At 41.4% G+C, this 13301-nt stretch overlaps 1 long non-coding RNA gene across 1 annotated transcript in view; it reads right to left on the minus strand.

Annotated features, from left to right (window-relative positions):
- Nucleotides 1-1298: 1298 nt before the first annotated feature.
- LOC111741361 overlaps nucleotides 1299-13301 on the minus strand; it is a 13917-nt gene continuing 1914 nt past the window's right edge. Inside the window, exon 2 of the long non-coding RNA XR_002780975.1 lies at nucleotides 1299-1383. This is a non-coding gene — a long non-coding RNA (uncharacterized LOC111741361). The remainder of the gene's footprint in view (nucleotides 1384-13301) is intronic.

A 13301-nucleotide genomic window follows, 5' to 3' on the forward strand; every position in this document is an offset into this window, starting at 1 on the left:
CAACAGGGAACAATGGATACCACCAGCACTTCTGTACAGAGTGAATCTCGCTTAGGCCCTCACTCCGACAATGTCTCCCTGTAAGTCCTGGTGCCCCCTGTGTGCAGCCAAATCAGCACTGGTGCTCAGAGCGAGCAGGTCCGTCACCGCAAAATGCCGCTCATGGGTGCGGCCCCTTTAACTGGTGTCGCAGCCTCCACCTCACTCAGCTGCTCAGGACCGGGCAGCCCCGTGTCCTCGCCCCATCCTACCTTCTGCTGTTACGGGGTGATTTCTTGGATTTCTCCCTAGTCATATGGCTTGTTCATCTAGATCTCAGGTGATTTTTCCTCACCGCTGCACCTTGTTTCTGTCACAGCCTTGATTTTGACGCCAAAGGGATAAACAAAGCCTCTATCATCTACGCCATTTTTGTTCCTCCTCCAAAAGCGGGGACTTACTTAACAGCTATGTTGCCTGGTTACGGTGTTCACGCCTGCGCTTTAGGGGCAAGATGGTGAACTGCCCATTATTGCCACCCCCGGAAGGTCTTACAGCGGTCAAACCTAATGCACATGGGAAACATTGGTTCGACACCAACAGCCAGATGCAGAGACTTAGGGCGAGGTCCTGCACAAAGAAGTGTCTATCTTTATGGACCTTGGAGCTGACTCAGTGGCTCATGGACGGGATTTTTTTTACCGACTTGTAAACTCTCCTGTTTTGACCCAATTTTTACATGCTTTGGTGAAAGGATACCAACATGTAAATGTATTTTAAAGGAGGTTGGGTACGGATTTCTAAACTTTCTAGGTCTCCAGTGGTATCTACTCTCACCTTTCACCTCTTGAGTCTGACACACCTTCCTCAATCATTAGTGCTTTAACCAAAGTCATGTGCTTGCCTGGCTTTCACCCAACTAGGACACTGCCTTGATTTATGTATGACTCATGTGCCTAACACATTAATGGAAGCCTTTTGTTATAATCTTCCATCGGTCTCCTCGGTGAGAGTTTTATGTTGAGTTTTAGCACTCCTCTAGGGCAAGGAGCAAGTTTATATAATTCTCCTGGTAGCGCCTCAGTCTACGAAACTGGAACAGCGGGAACTGTTAGCCCATGAGGGCCTCCCTGCATCTAATTGTATAATCTTTCATCTGTGTTGTAACCTTGAAAAATCAAGGGAGTATATACAACTCTGGCATAAATCGATAATCTTAAAACTTTAAATGTAAGAACAGCTAACAGTTTCATCCTCCTCGCACTACTCTGTTGGTGCTCATAACAAATTGCAGATCAGATGATCTGGAGCCAGGAAGCCAATTAATAGCTGGTTGTTTCTGGAAATAGTCAGCCACTGGCTTTTACACGTTCAGGATCCATAACGGCCACTGATTCAAGCTGCCTACGATGAGAAAAGAGACAAATGTTACAAGTCAGCCTTCCCACCCCTTCACTGTTGCAGGTGATTTCTTGGATTTCTGCTGTAGCAGGGCCACACCACATGCCCACTAATACTGGGGAAAGCGTGAAAATGGTGTGTCATGGCCAAAGAACACTGGATTCAGGGAGTCACCTCTGTTATGCAAGCCTGCTCTTGGTCTGAGGGAAGATGTCACCTCACCCCTCAGGCTCTCCCTGCAAACGCAACCCTGAGGAGTGGCCGGGGTAAGTGGGTGAGGGCCTTGCACTGCCGGCACATCCAGTAAGAGCTCACAGGGACCCACATGGCGGATCGCCTCTCCCAACCGGGTCAAGAGCCAGTCTCAGGAGCCAGGCCAGAGAGTTCCTCCACCGAGTAGGGAAGATCCCGTTTCTGCCCAAGGGCTTGCTGTTGAGGACAGGAGGATGTGAAACGGTAGAAGTGAAAGGTTGGAACCTGCCCCTTCTGGTCCTAAGGGATTATAGGAGGTGGTAAGAGGAAGCAGGAAGGGAGGAGTGAGATGGGCTTGTTCAATGTGGAGGTAGGGACTGGCTTAGATGTGACCAGGAGAATGCCAAGGGCATCATTAGGGCTCTGGGAGGGGGATTCCCTGAGACGCTACCCCCGACACAGACCTGGGATCACCAGAGCCAAGCAGACTCAGTGGTGCATCAAGGTAGGAGATGGGGGTCTAGAAGTTCGCTTTTCAGAGCTGCTCTTTGTGTCATTGTGGTGTGGCTCGGCCCCAGAAAATCTTGCAGTGACCCAGAGAGTTGTAGTGGCCCTGATTTATGTGCCTCCCAGATTCCTTTGGCCATTCCTGGGCCCATGATGGGGCTGCAGCGAGCTACACTAGACACTTTCCATCCTCTGCCACCAGCTAGCAACACGTCATTGCCTATAAGCCTTAGTTTCTTTACCCATGTAGTAAGGATAAAAATAGCATCACCCTCTAGGCTTACATAACCACTTTTTGCTTCAGTTTCCTCATCTGCCAAATGAAAATAATAGTATCTATTTATTTTTTCCCCAGTTTTATTGAGATATACTTGACATACAGAACTATATAAGGTTAGGGTATGTAGCACGATGATTTGACTTACATATATTGTGAAATGAATACCACAGTAAGTTTAGTTAACATTCATCGTCTCACATAATATTGCCTATTTAAATTGATTGTTGTAAGGATAAAATTAGTTAACATACAGAAAGAACTCAAAACAGTGTCTGGCACTAATAAGCACCATATAAATGTTTATTGTTTGTTATCCTATTAGTTTGATTTGCCTCATCAAACTTTCTTCATGAAGCATCTCCCTTAGGAAATGAAAATACTTAAGTGTCATGGAATTGTAGCTTTTAGAGCTGGAACAGATTTTTAAAAATTAATCAAGCCCAACCTTTTTGTGTTACAAGTGAGGAAAATAGGCTCAGAGTAGCATACCCAAGTTTAGCAAGCCCCTACTGGCAGGACTGGGACTACAATCCAGTCCAGAGCTCTTTCCAACATGCCTCACTGTGCTCGGTGTTTATCAAACAAAGCACCATGTGCCGACCGCTCTGATCAAGCCAGAGCCTTTGCTGCAACAATCAAACTTGGATCGAGAACATAAAAGCATAATGAAAGAATTGAAAATTACCCACTACACCACCACCGTACCACTGTCTTCAGCTTTGGAATATCTATAGAAACTTGATTTTTTAATCCCATACCCTCAAGGGCTATTATAGAGCTTCCCCACTATGCTCCACACCACGGCTTTGCATGGAATTTGAGGGATTAAACAAAGTTCTTCCAGTTCTCCCCAAATTATTTCTACCTGTACCACATCTTAATTCTCCCTAAGAAGTCTCTTGTCCACTGAGAGTTTATGTAACTTTCAGCACTTTTCTCTTTCTGAATATTAATTGGTCATTGATCTTTGAACTCTCCTTTTCAGACTGCTGGGCTAAAAAACAAACAAACAAACAAAAACGTTTGTCTTTAAGAGTACTTTCTGCAGCAAAAAATAAAATAAAATAAAAAATAAAAACTCTCTCACCCATTCTTTCCCCCTCCCCTTTGCCACTGCCACCACCCCAAGATGGACCCTTTTTTCCGTACTGGGTGATTTAACACTGAGGTGCTATAGTGCATTGGGGAAGACGGTAGTTTTGGAGAGAGAACCGGGTTTGAGCCCTGGCTCTGCCATTAATGTGCAGGAAAGTGCTTTTGGGGAAGTTACTTAACTCCTCTAAGCAGAGATGTGCTAGAGTTGGCTGGAGTCAGCACACAGGGACAAATTTTGTGCATCTCTTCACAACTCTATGTTCAATGACATAGCATTGGTAGTTTGAAAATAGCCATGGTGATGTTTTACACCATGGAAACTGGCAAATACTACAAATTAGGATCTCCCTCCCTCCTCGAGCTGGTTGTCAAACATCTACCAGCACACCTAAGCCTTAGGTTCTCTGTGTAATGGGGATGCCACAGTACTTGTCTAGTGTTGCTATGAGAGTTAAATAAGATAATATGTGTAAATTCCAGGAAACATCTGACATAGCATGCTCAGTATCGTTGCTGTTATTATTCACCTCCTAACTAGTCTTGTTGCTCCAAGCTATTTCCATTCTTACCCATCACTCATTCACTCAACAAACATATTCGGCCCTGCCAAGGTTCAGGTAAGTCTCTCTACGTCATTTTCTCCGTACTTTTCTATTGTCTGTGATAATTTTCCCCAATTCCAACTATACTGCAGACCTATTCTGGGTCATAAGTTCTGTGAATGACGGGAGAGGAGGAAAGAGAATGTGAGTAAAAGGAAAGGAAATATAGAATAAATATAGCACTAAATACCTGCTTCACCACTTCAGGCACTGGATTTTATTCGTGGCTCCTACAGTAATTCTTTATCGTCCTAGAAATGTGACATTTTCGGCAGGCCTCTGTTTATGTACCAGCAAAATATAGCCAGATGCATCTGTGCGTGCATGAGCACAGGTGCGCACACACCACCATCACCACCAGCAACACCCAGTGTGGAAGTATTCTAGGGTTGAATTGTGATGGTCAAAGCTTCTCTAATGGAAGGTAATGCTTGCCACTCAATTCTTCAAGGATACTCTCTGGGCCTTTTGCTGAATTTTCTATTTCCTGATTAGCTTTTAGTTTTTCTTGTCTGTCAATATCATCACCTCCTAATGGTAGAAGGGAAAGGAGATTACATTGAGACTGTGCCCATATGAGTACAAAACAAAGTTAGTCCAGAACTAACCAGCTTTTTATTGGTTTGCTGGCTTCAGAAAATCTGCTTTGTGGTTTGCTATGAGCTCCAACTGAGTAGTGGGAGGAAGATAAAACTATTAACTGTCAACTATTTTTGAAGTTTGCAAAGTTAATTATTTATGCTAGGGTTCTGCACACAACCTTGAAAAGAGGGAAGAGAGAGGTGTTTTTCTACTCTTTCCCACTTCTCCTTTCTGCCCACTCCCTTACCACAGCTTACCTCGCTCTTCCCTGATTTTCCAGCTGGTCTGCTGCTGCCCATCCCTCTCCCCTGACCCTCTTGCAAACTCATAAACCTCATCTCGGCCACTTTGTTTCCCCTAGCTGACTTGCTCCAAATACAGACAAATCTCCTCCCCACTCAGTTCAGGGCAGCAGAGTTTGGATGTTTTTAGAAAAAAGTTTTATTAAGAGCCTAAATGGCAAGCTAGTATTGAGCTCGCATTCACCAGTATGACTCTACTGATTGTAAAGATCTTGAAACACTGCAAATGACATGGTCTTCTATATAAAAAACCTTAAAGACCACCAAAAAAACATTAGAAGCAATAAGTTCAGTAAAGTTCAGGGTACAAAATCAACATACAAAAATCAGTAGTATTTCAATGGACTAACCACAAACTATTCGAAAAAGAAATTGAGAAAAGAATTCCATTTACAATAGCATCAAAAATAATAAAACACTTTGGAATAAATTTAATCAAGGAGGTAAAATATCTATACACTGAAAACCATAAAACATTGATGAAAGAAATAAAAGACAAATAAATGAAAAGATATCCTGTGTTCATGGATTGAAAGAATTAATATTATTAAAATGACCATACTACCCAAAGTGATAAACAGACTCAATGCAATCCCTATAAAAATTCTAATGGCATTTTTCACAGAAATAGAAAAACAACCCTAAAATTTATATAGAACCACAAAAGACCCAAAATAGCCAAATCAACCTTGAGCAAAAAGAACAAATCTGGAGATGCCACACTTCCTGATTTAAAAATATACTACAAAGCTATAATAATCAAAACAGTATGATACTGGCATAAAAACAGACATATGTTTCTAGCCTAAACCTAGGCTCCCTCCTAGAAGCATGAGGCTTCCTGGCCCAATGATTCTGAAATAGCCATTGAAGATCAGTCCCCAACTGTGATGAAGATTTTACCAGCCTACTAAGAGGTGAGTGATGTAAAATATACATTCATGTAGGGTAGATTTTTTGTTTTGTTTTGTTTTAAGAGGAGAATGAAGTCTTCATTTATTTTATGTTATTTTTATTGTGGTGAAACACATATAACATAAAATTTTCTAGCTTAATCATTTTTAAGTGCACAGTTCAATAGTGTTAAGTATGTTCACATTGGTATGTAACACATCTCCAGATCATTTTCATCTTGCAAAACTGTGCCCATTAAACAACTGCCCATTCCCCTCTCCCCCAGCCCCTGACAACCACTATTCTATTTTCTGTCTCCATGACTACTTTCAGTACCTCATATAAGTGAATAATATAGTATTTGTGACTGGCTTATTTTACTTAGCATAATGCCCTTGATGTTCATTTATGTTGTAGCTTGTGTCAGAATTTAATTCCACATATATATATGTATATTATCTGATATATATATGTATATTATGTGATTGACATATATATATGTGTGTGTGTATATATATGTGAATGTGTGTGTGTGTGTGTGTGTGTGTGTGTGTGTGTGTGTGTGTGTATCACATTCTGTGTATCCATTTATCTGTCAATTGATGCTTAGGTTGCTTCCACCTTTGGGCTATTGTGAATAATGCTACTATGAACATAGGTGTACAAATATCATCCCAGAAGTAGAATAGCTGGGTCATTTGGTAGGTCTATCTTTAACTTTGTGAGGAACTACTATACCTTTTTCCATAGCAGCTGCACCATTTTACATTCCCATCAACAGTTCACAAGGGTTTCAACATCTCCACAATCTCATCAACACTTGTTATTTTCTCTTGGTTTAACAGTAGCCATGCTAATGGGTATGATCATGTAAGGTGTAAAAAGATATATGCCACTGTCTTTTATTCTAGGATTGTGTCTTTTCTTAAAAGTTAAAATCTTTTTTTAAAAGTTAAAATCTCCTTTCTTTCATCAAATGATGGCAATCATACATGTCTTTTTAAAATATCCTTATATGGAAAAATTAAAAGTTGGCATTGCTATGTCAATTCCTGCAATTAAAAGAAAATGTTTAGGTCATGTGATCCAAGTCTAGAAATCTATTGGGCAAGAAAGAGCAGTAAATGCACTAACACTTGCTTGGGGTAAGAAGAGAATGTGTTTAAAAGACAAAAAGAAAGAAAATAAATGGATTCTACCACAGATGCAATAGGAATAGAATAACAGATCGCCTAGTTCAAAACCAATCTCATTAACTCTAATCTAAAAGGGACAGTAGATGGGCATCAGAGACCGCAGAGTAGCACCCTGCCTCACCCCCACCCCACACTTCCGGTGAGGCCATGAGTTGAGAATGAATGGAACTGGACATATTTTATGTTCTTCTCGATTTCATATTCCTCTCTAGATTTTTCTCATTTAAATAACTTATAGAAAACTGAATTCTCTGTGTGGTTAGTAACTACCCTGGAATTTGCTTCAGATCACAGGAACTAAGGGAAAACTGGACATAATAGCTGTATTTAGAAATGCTACACTACATGGAGGCCATCTGATAGCAAAAAGTCTAGAAAAAAATCATCTAATGCACACTGTTCAGCTTTTCAAGATTTCAGATGTTGTAGAGCTATTGTAGAGATAAAACCATTCAAGTTTCTATACCTTGTTCATAATTCTTAGCACCAGGAGTTCGTGTTGCTAAATTCATATGGCAGAATTTGCAAGGGATTGTATCACAGCGTTGCTCAGAATATCCAACCCAAGTAATATAAATGAGATGAAGCCATATATTAGTGACTGGCTTTTTAACCAATAAGAATGTGAAGAGATGAGTTGCCGTGTCCTTTTAAAAGTTGTTATCTTGAAGGCCATAAACATATTTTAGTGCTTTTTGGAACAAATTCTCTTGAATGACTCCCCAGGGCAGTAAATCTCTATGCATTCAGAATGGATGTGATGTTTGGAAATAACCAAAAGTGATTCAGAACCACATCTGGTGAAGATGACTGGAATCACACAGGAAAATGCTAGTGTCATCAAAAAGAAGAGATATAACTACAAAATAATAGAGCTGATTTGTAAACCTATCTGAAGGCAATTCCAAAAGAGGGATTCCAGAAACATTTTGAGCAATGGAAGCATTATCGGTAAAAGTGTGTAGGTACCCAATTTGACTCTCTGGAGAAAAACCTACAAATTTAAACTCTGGTATGCATATCTGAGGAAAAGCAAAACAAAACAAAAACATTGCTTTCCAAGGATACCACATAACTCACTGCCTTGGAATGCCAAACACAAACTGGTAACCCAGAGGCCATATCTTGGCCCACACTTTGGTTTTCTTTGCCTCGCATAATATTTTCTTAAAATACTCTGAGTAAATTGGGAGATCTAAATTTCTTTAAAATCTCAATATCTGACTAATCATGAAAAATCAACCTAATTATGCTGTCATTATCAGGCATGCTCTGGAGCCAGAATGTCTGAGTCTGAATCCCAGCTCTGCTGCTTCCTTGTTTGACCTTGAAGTTAACCTCAGCACCTTAGGACTCAAAGTAACTCAAGATATTTTGCTCATCTGAAAAATAGGGATAGTAATAGCACCTCCAGCACTGGGTTATTGTGAGCTTAAAATGAAATAATCTCCTTGCCTCAACAAATAGAAACTATTATCTGGGAACATTGCACCCTCTCTTCTGTAGGAGCTGAGCAGTGTGGCTGCCCTGTTTATACAGGGTAAACATGCTCCGGCTTGACACAGTTCCCATCTGGGCCACTTCATCCAATTATGTGACCTGCCTGGCCCCTATGGTCATTTTCAGTCTGCAAACCCTGCCTTAAAATTATAGATCCAGCCAAACAGCCACATTTTAAGGTAAAGAAAGAATCAACTCCAAATCACAAAGTTAGTCAACAGTAGTGCTCACTGGCTCTCTGCCCATCTAGGGCCACTTTCAGTGCTCTTATATTGTCCACACAATCTTTGCCCACAGCAAAAGTTCTCACCTAGTATTCCAGTGAATTATAGCAGGGCCACAAAAACACTTACAAGGCACAGACTTGCAGAGAGAATGGAATTTCTTTCCTTCATCTATAACAGATATTCTTCCCAGAAGAGCAGGAATAACTTAGACTTGCCAATGAAAAATATTTGTATCTCTTCCAACCTAAATTGTCTTCTTTCTATTTAAAGCTTTAGTCTGTTGAAAATTAATTGAACTCCTTATCAGGACTGTTTAAGCAGTCTTGTTGGTATGACTTTATCTCTCTGATTTTTTTTTAAATCCGCAGTTTATTATAAGCGCAATTAACAGTGTCATTCTCAGATAAAATCCTTAAATTAACCTGATGATGGATTTTTTGAGACAGCAACGTAACTTATCTACACTTCCCAAAAGTAAAATTGTCCATTAACTCAATTTTCATATTCTGTGAAAAGTCTGTGACTAACTTTTCCATTCTTGTCCTAATCCATTTTTCACAGAGCAGTGTACAATCAGTTCTGAGTTTTGACAAATGCATAGTCGCATAGTCACCCCACAATCAATCAAGATGTGAAATGGTTCCATCACTCCTCCACAATTCTCTAGGCCCATTTGTAGTCAACCCCTCATTCCACACCTGGACCTTGGCAATCATTAATCTGTTTTCTGTACCTACAGTTTTGCCTTTTCCAGAAAATCACATAACTCAGGGAAGACAGTCTTAGAAGTTGGGTTTTTTTTTTATTTAGCATAATGCATTTGAGATTAACCATGTTGTGTGTTTCAGTAGTTCACTCCTTGTTATTTCTAAATCCATTGTATAGATGTACCGTAGTTGAATTTTCTGTTAACCAGTTAAAGGACATTTGAATTGTTTTTAGTTTTTAGTAATTATGAATGAAGCTGCTCTAAACAACTGTATTCAGGTTCTCCACCTGGGAGGCACAAGTAGGTCTCAGTTTTCTCTTTTTTGGCGGTCAGTTACCCCTCATCCATTAACATTTTATTCTCAAAAAAAAATTTTTTTTGTAGGACTGAGTTTTTTAAAAATTTTAATTAGTTTCAAGTATACAGTACTTTGGTTAGACGTCTATATAGTTTGTAAAACGATCCCCCCAATTGCTCTCTCCCTTCCCTGACCCTCCACCTAGCCAACTCATTCATTCTAATTGCATTCCCTATGCTGTGCTCCCCATCCCTGTGTCCATCCATCAGCTACTAAATTTGTACTTCTTTAACCCTTCACCCCATTCTCCCAGTCCCCCAAACCCCTCCTCTCTGTCCACCAAATTGTCCACTATATTTGTGAATCTATTTTTGATTAGTTTGTTCTTTTTATTCCTTAGATTCTGCATATAAATGAATTCATATAGTGTTTATCTTTCTCAGTACGACTTACATACCTTCTAGGTCCATCAAAGCAATATGTTTTTCCATCTCCTTCTTTTTACTCTGTGTCTTTTAATCTGAAGTGAGTCTCTTATAGGCAACATGAGGGGTCTTGTTTTCCTTTCCATTCATCCACTCTTTTAGGTGGAACACTTAATTCTTTTCCATTTAAGGTACTTATTGATAGAAATGTAGTTGTTACCATTCTTTATTCCTGTTTTTGATACATGTTTTTTCTCCTTAAAGAAGTCCCTCCAACATTTCCTGTAATACAGGCTTGGTGGTGATAAATTTCTTCATCTTATTTTTGTCTGAAAAGCTCTTTATCTGTCCTTCAACTCTAAATGATAGCTTCGCTGGATAAATTATTCTTGGTTGTAGATCCTGGGTCTTCAACCTGTTGAATATTTTTTGCCAAGCCCTTCTGTCTTGTATAGTTTCTTTTGAGAAATCAGTTGCCAGTCTTATGGGTGTCCCCTTATAAGTAACTATCTGTTTTTATTTTGCTGCTTTTAATATTCTTTCTTTGTATTTAACCTTTGGCATTTTAATTATGATGTGTCTTGGTGTGAGCCTCCTTGGATCCCTGATTTTTGGAATTCTCTGAGCTTCTTGGGGTTTTATGTCTATTTCCTTGACCAGGTCAGGGAAATTCTCCATCATTATTTCTTCAAACAGCTTTTCAACATCTTGATTTTCTTCAGTTACACTGATCAGATAGATATTTGGGCCCTTAATAGTGTCCCATATGCTCCTTAAATTATTTTTATAACCTTGGCATCTTATCTCTTGCCATTCTGATTGAGTGTCCTTAGCTTTCCCATCCTCTAGATAGGGCATTTGATCCTTTTCTTTATTCACTCTGTTTAGTTCTTTGTTTATTCCATTCAATATACCTCTCATCTCAGATAATGTGTTCTTCATTTCAGACTGGTTCCCTTTTATAATTTCCATTTCCATTTTTATGTTTTTTTTTAATCTTTTTGTTGAAGTTCTCATTGAATTTATCTGCACTTTCCAAAAGTTCATTGAGCATCTTTATAACCAGTGTTTTGAATTCTGCATCTGTTAGATTACTTGACTCCATTATTTCTGGATCTCTGTTCTTTTCTCTCATATAATTTCTGTATCTTTGTCTTTCCATTTTGGCTGCCTTTCCATGTCTGTTTCTATGTACTAAACAAAGCTCTTAAGTCTCCCAGTCTTAGTAGTGTGGATTTGTGAAGTAGGTGTCCAGTGGCACAGTCCTGTGAGGGGTTCAGCTACAGGCCAAATTTAGCCCAAGCCTCTGCCCTTCCGGGGCCACCGGTTAAGATTCAGCAAGCAATCCGCAGATGCTGTGCTTATAGTTGCCTCAAAAGACCAACCAGAAACTGAGGCCAGCTGCCTCCAGTGTGAGTCTAGGCACTGCTCAGCAAGGAGCACCTGACTCTTTGAGGATACACCTGGATGTGGCTTGGGTTGGGCCGCGAGTTGGGCGAGGAGGGGTTTCAGGGAATCCTCTGGGCAGAGCGACCTCTGTTATCCAGTCTGATGACATCGCGGCTCTGTGTCCGGGCACTGGGAGAGGGGAGGGCTTAACAGGGAATAATGGATGCTGCCAGCACTTCTGTATAGAGTGAGTCTCGCCTCGGCCCTCAGTCCAACAATGTCTCCCTGTAAGTCCCTGGTGCCCCCTATGTGTAGCCCAGTCGGCACTGGTGCTCAGAGCAAGCAGGTGTGTCACTGCGAACATCTGCTTGTGGACGCGGCCCCTTTAAGAGGTGTCTGCTGCTGCTGCAGCCTCCTCTCAGCCACTTGAGACCAGACAGCCCCGCATCCTTGCCCCCTCCTACCTTCTGCTATTGCAGGGTGCTTTCTTGGATTTCTCCTTAGTTGTATGGTTTGTTCATCACGATCCCAAGTGATTTTTCCTTGCTACTGCTCCTTGTTTCCATCACTACTTTGATTTTGTTGCCAGAGGGATGAACAGAGCCTCTATCATCTACGCCATTTTGGTTCTTCTCTTTCTCTGATTTTTGTCTCATCTCCATTCCGTCCCTCGTGTTGGTGTCTGGGCATATGAAGGCCACACTCTGTCTCTGAGGCTTTGGGGAGAAGGGGTCATTAAAATCGGCATTGCAGGAAGTGTTCCTGGACCATCCAGTGGCTGCTCACGTTGTCATTCTCAGGCTGTCACTTGTCTTGGTTTTTTTCAGGGTCTGGTAACCTGCCCCCACCCAGGCACTCACAAACAATGGGGTCTAACTGACACCCCTTCCTGCCCACCTCTAAAGCCCCAAACTGAAGGCTGCCCTGCCCCATCTCTATGCTCCTCTTTGACAAGGTCCCCAGACAAGCTCTTAACTAACCTCCACATGTGCTGCCTTGAGCCTGGGGTCCCTAGGAAAAGTGTCTGTGGTAAAATGTAAAAGCCAGTGTATTATTGGTAGAGCGATGGGAGGGGGAGCAATTGCAGGGAAGTCAAAGAGGAAAAGGTACCCACAGTAGAGGACAAGGAAATGCAAAACAAGAGGATTCACAGGGAAACACCGCTGGCTGCTCAGGCGTGTGGACATCTCTGGAGAGGCTACTCAGAATCCCTGAGCCTTGGAAGAAGCAGAAGGCGGGAGGTAGGGTAGAGAGAAGAAGAGGAAGAGTAGGGAATGTATCTCCTGGCTTCTTCCCAGTTCCCATCTCTCCCTGTTCAAACTTCACCTCAGTGAAACTCTTCTGCACTTCCTGCTTGTGTTCCCCGTCCCTCCATGCAGCACGAAGAGAAGCCAAAGTCCTGTCAAATCACAATGATCTGAACTTGAAAATCAAGGGGTTCTGGTTTCAGCTGCAATAGTTCCCATAGGGCTTACATTTCAGACAGTTAAAACAGCAAGTCATTAGCACAGCCTGGGCTATAGTTACACGCTCAGGCGATCCTGCTGCAGGCTGAGCTGGCCAACTGGTCACAGTTATTGGCCCAAGGTGTCTACAATGAGTAAAGAGTGGCAGAGGTTGGAAAGGATCCAGTGTGGCTGGCAGCAGCCCCATAACTGGGTCCAGGAGCACATGGCCAAAGGAATCTGGGAGGCACATAAATTAGGGCCACTACAACTCTCTG

The sequence above is a fragment of the Pteropus vampyrus genome, unplaced genomic scaffold, assembly GCF_000151845.1.
Source record: "Pteropus vampyrus isolate Shadow unplaced genomic scaffold, Pvam_2.0 Scaffold77, whole genome shotgun sequence".
Classification (NCBI taxonomy): Eukaryota; Metazoa; Chordata; class Mammalia; order Chiroptera; family Pteropodidae; genus Pteropus; species Pteropus vampyrus.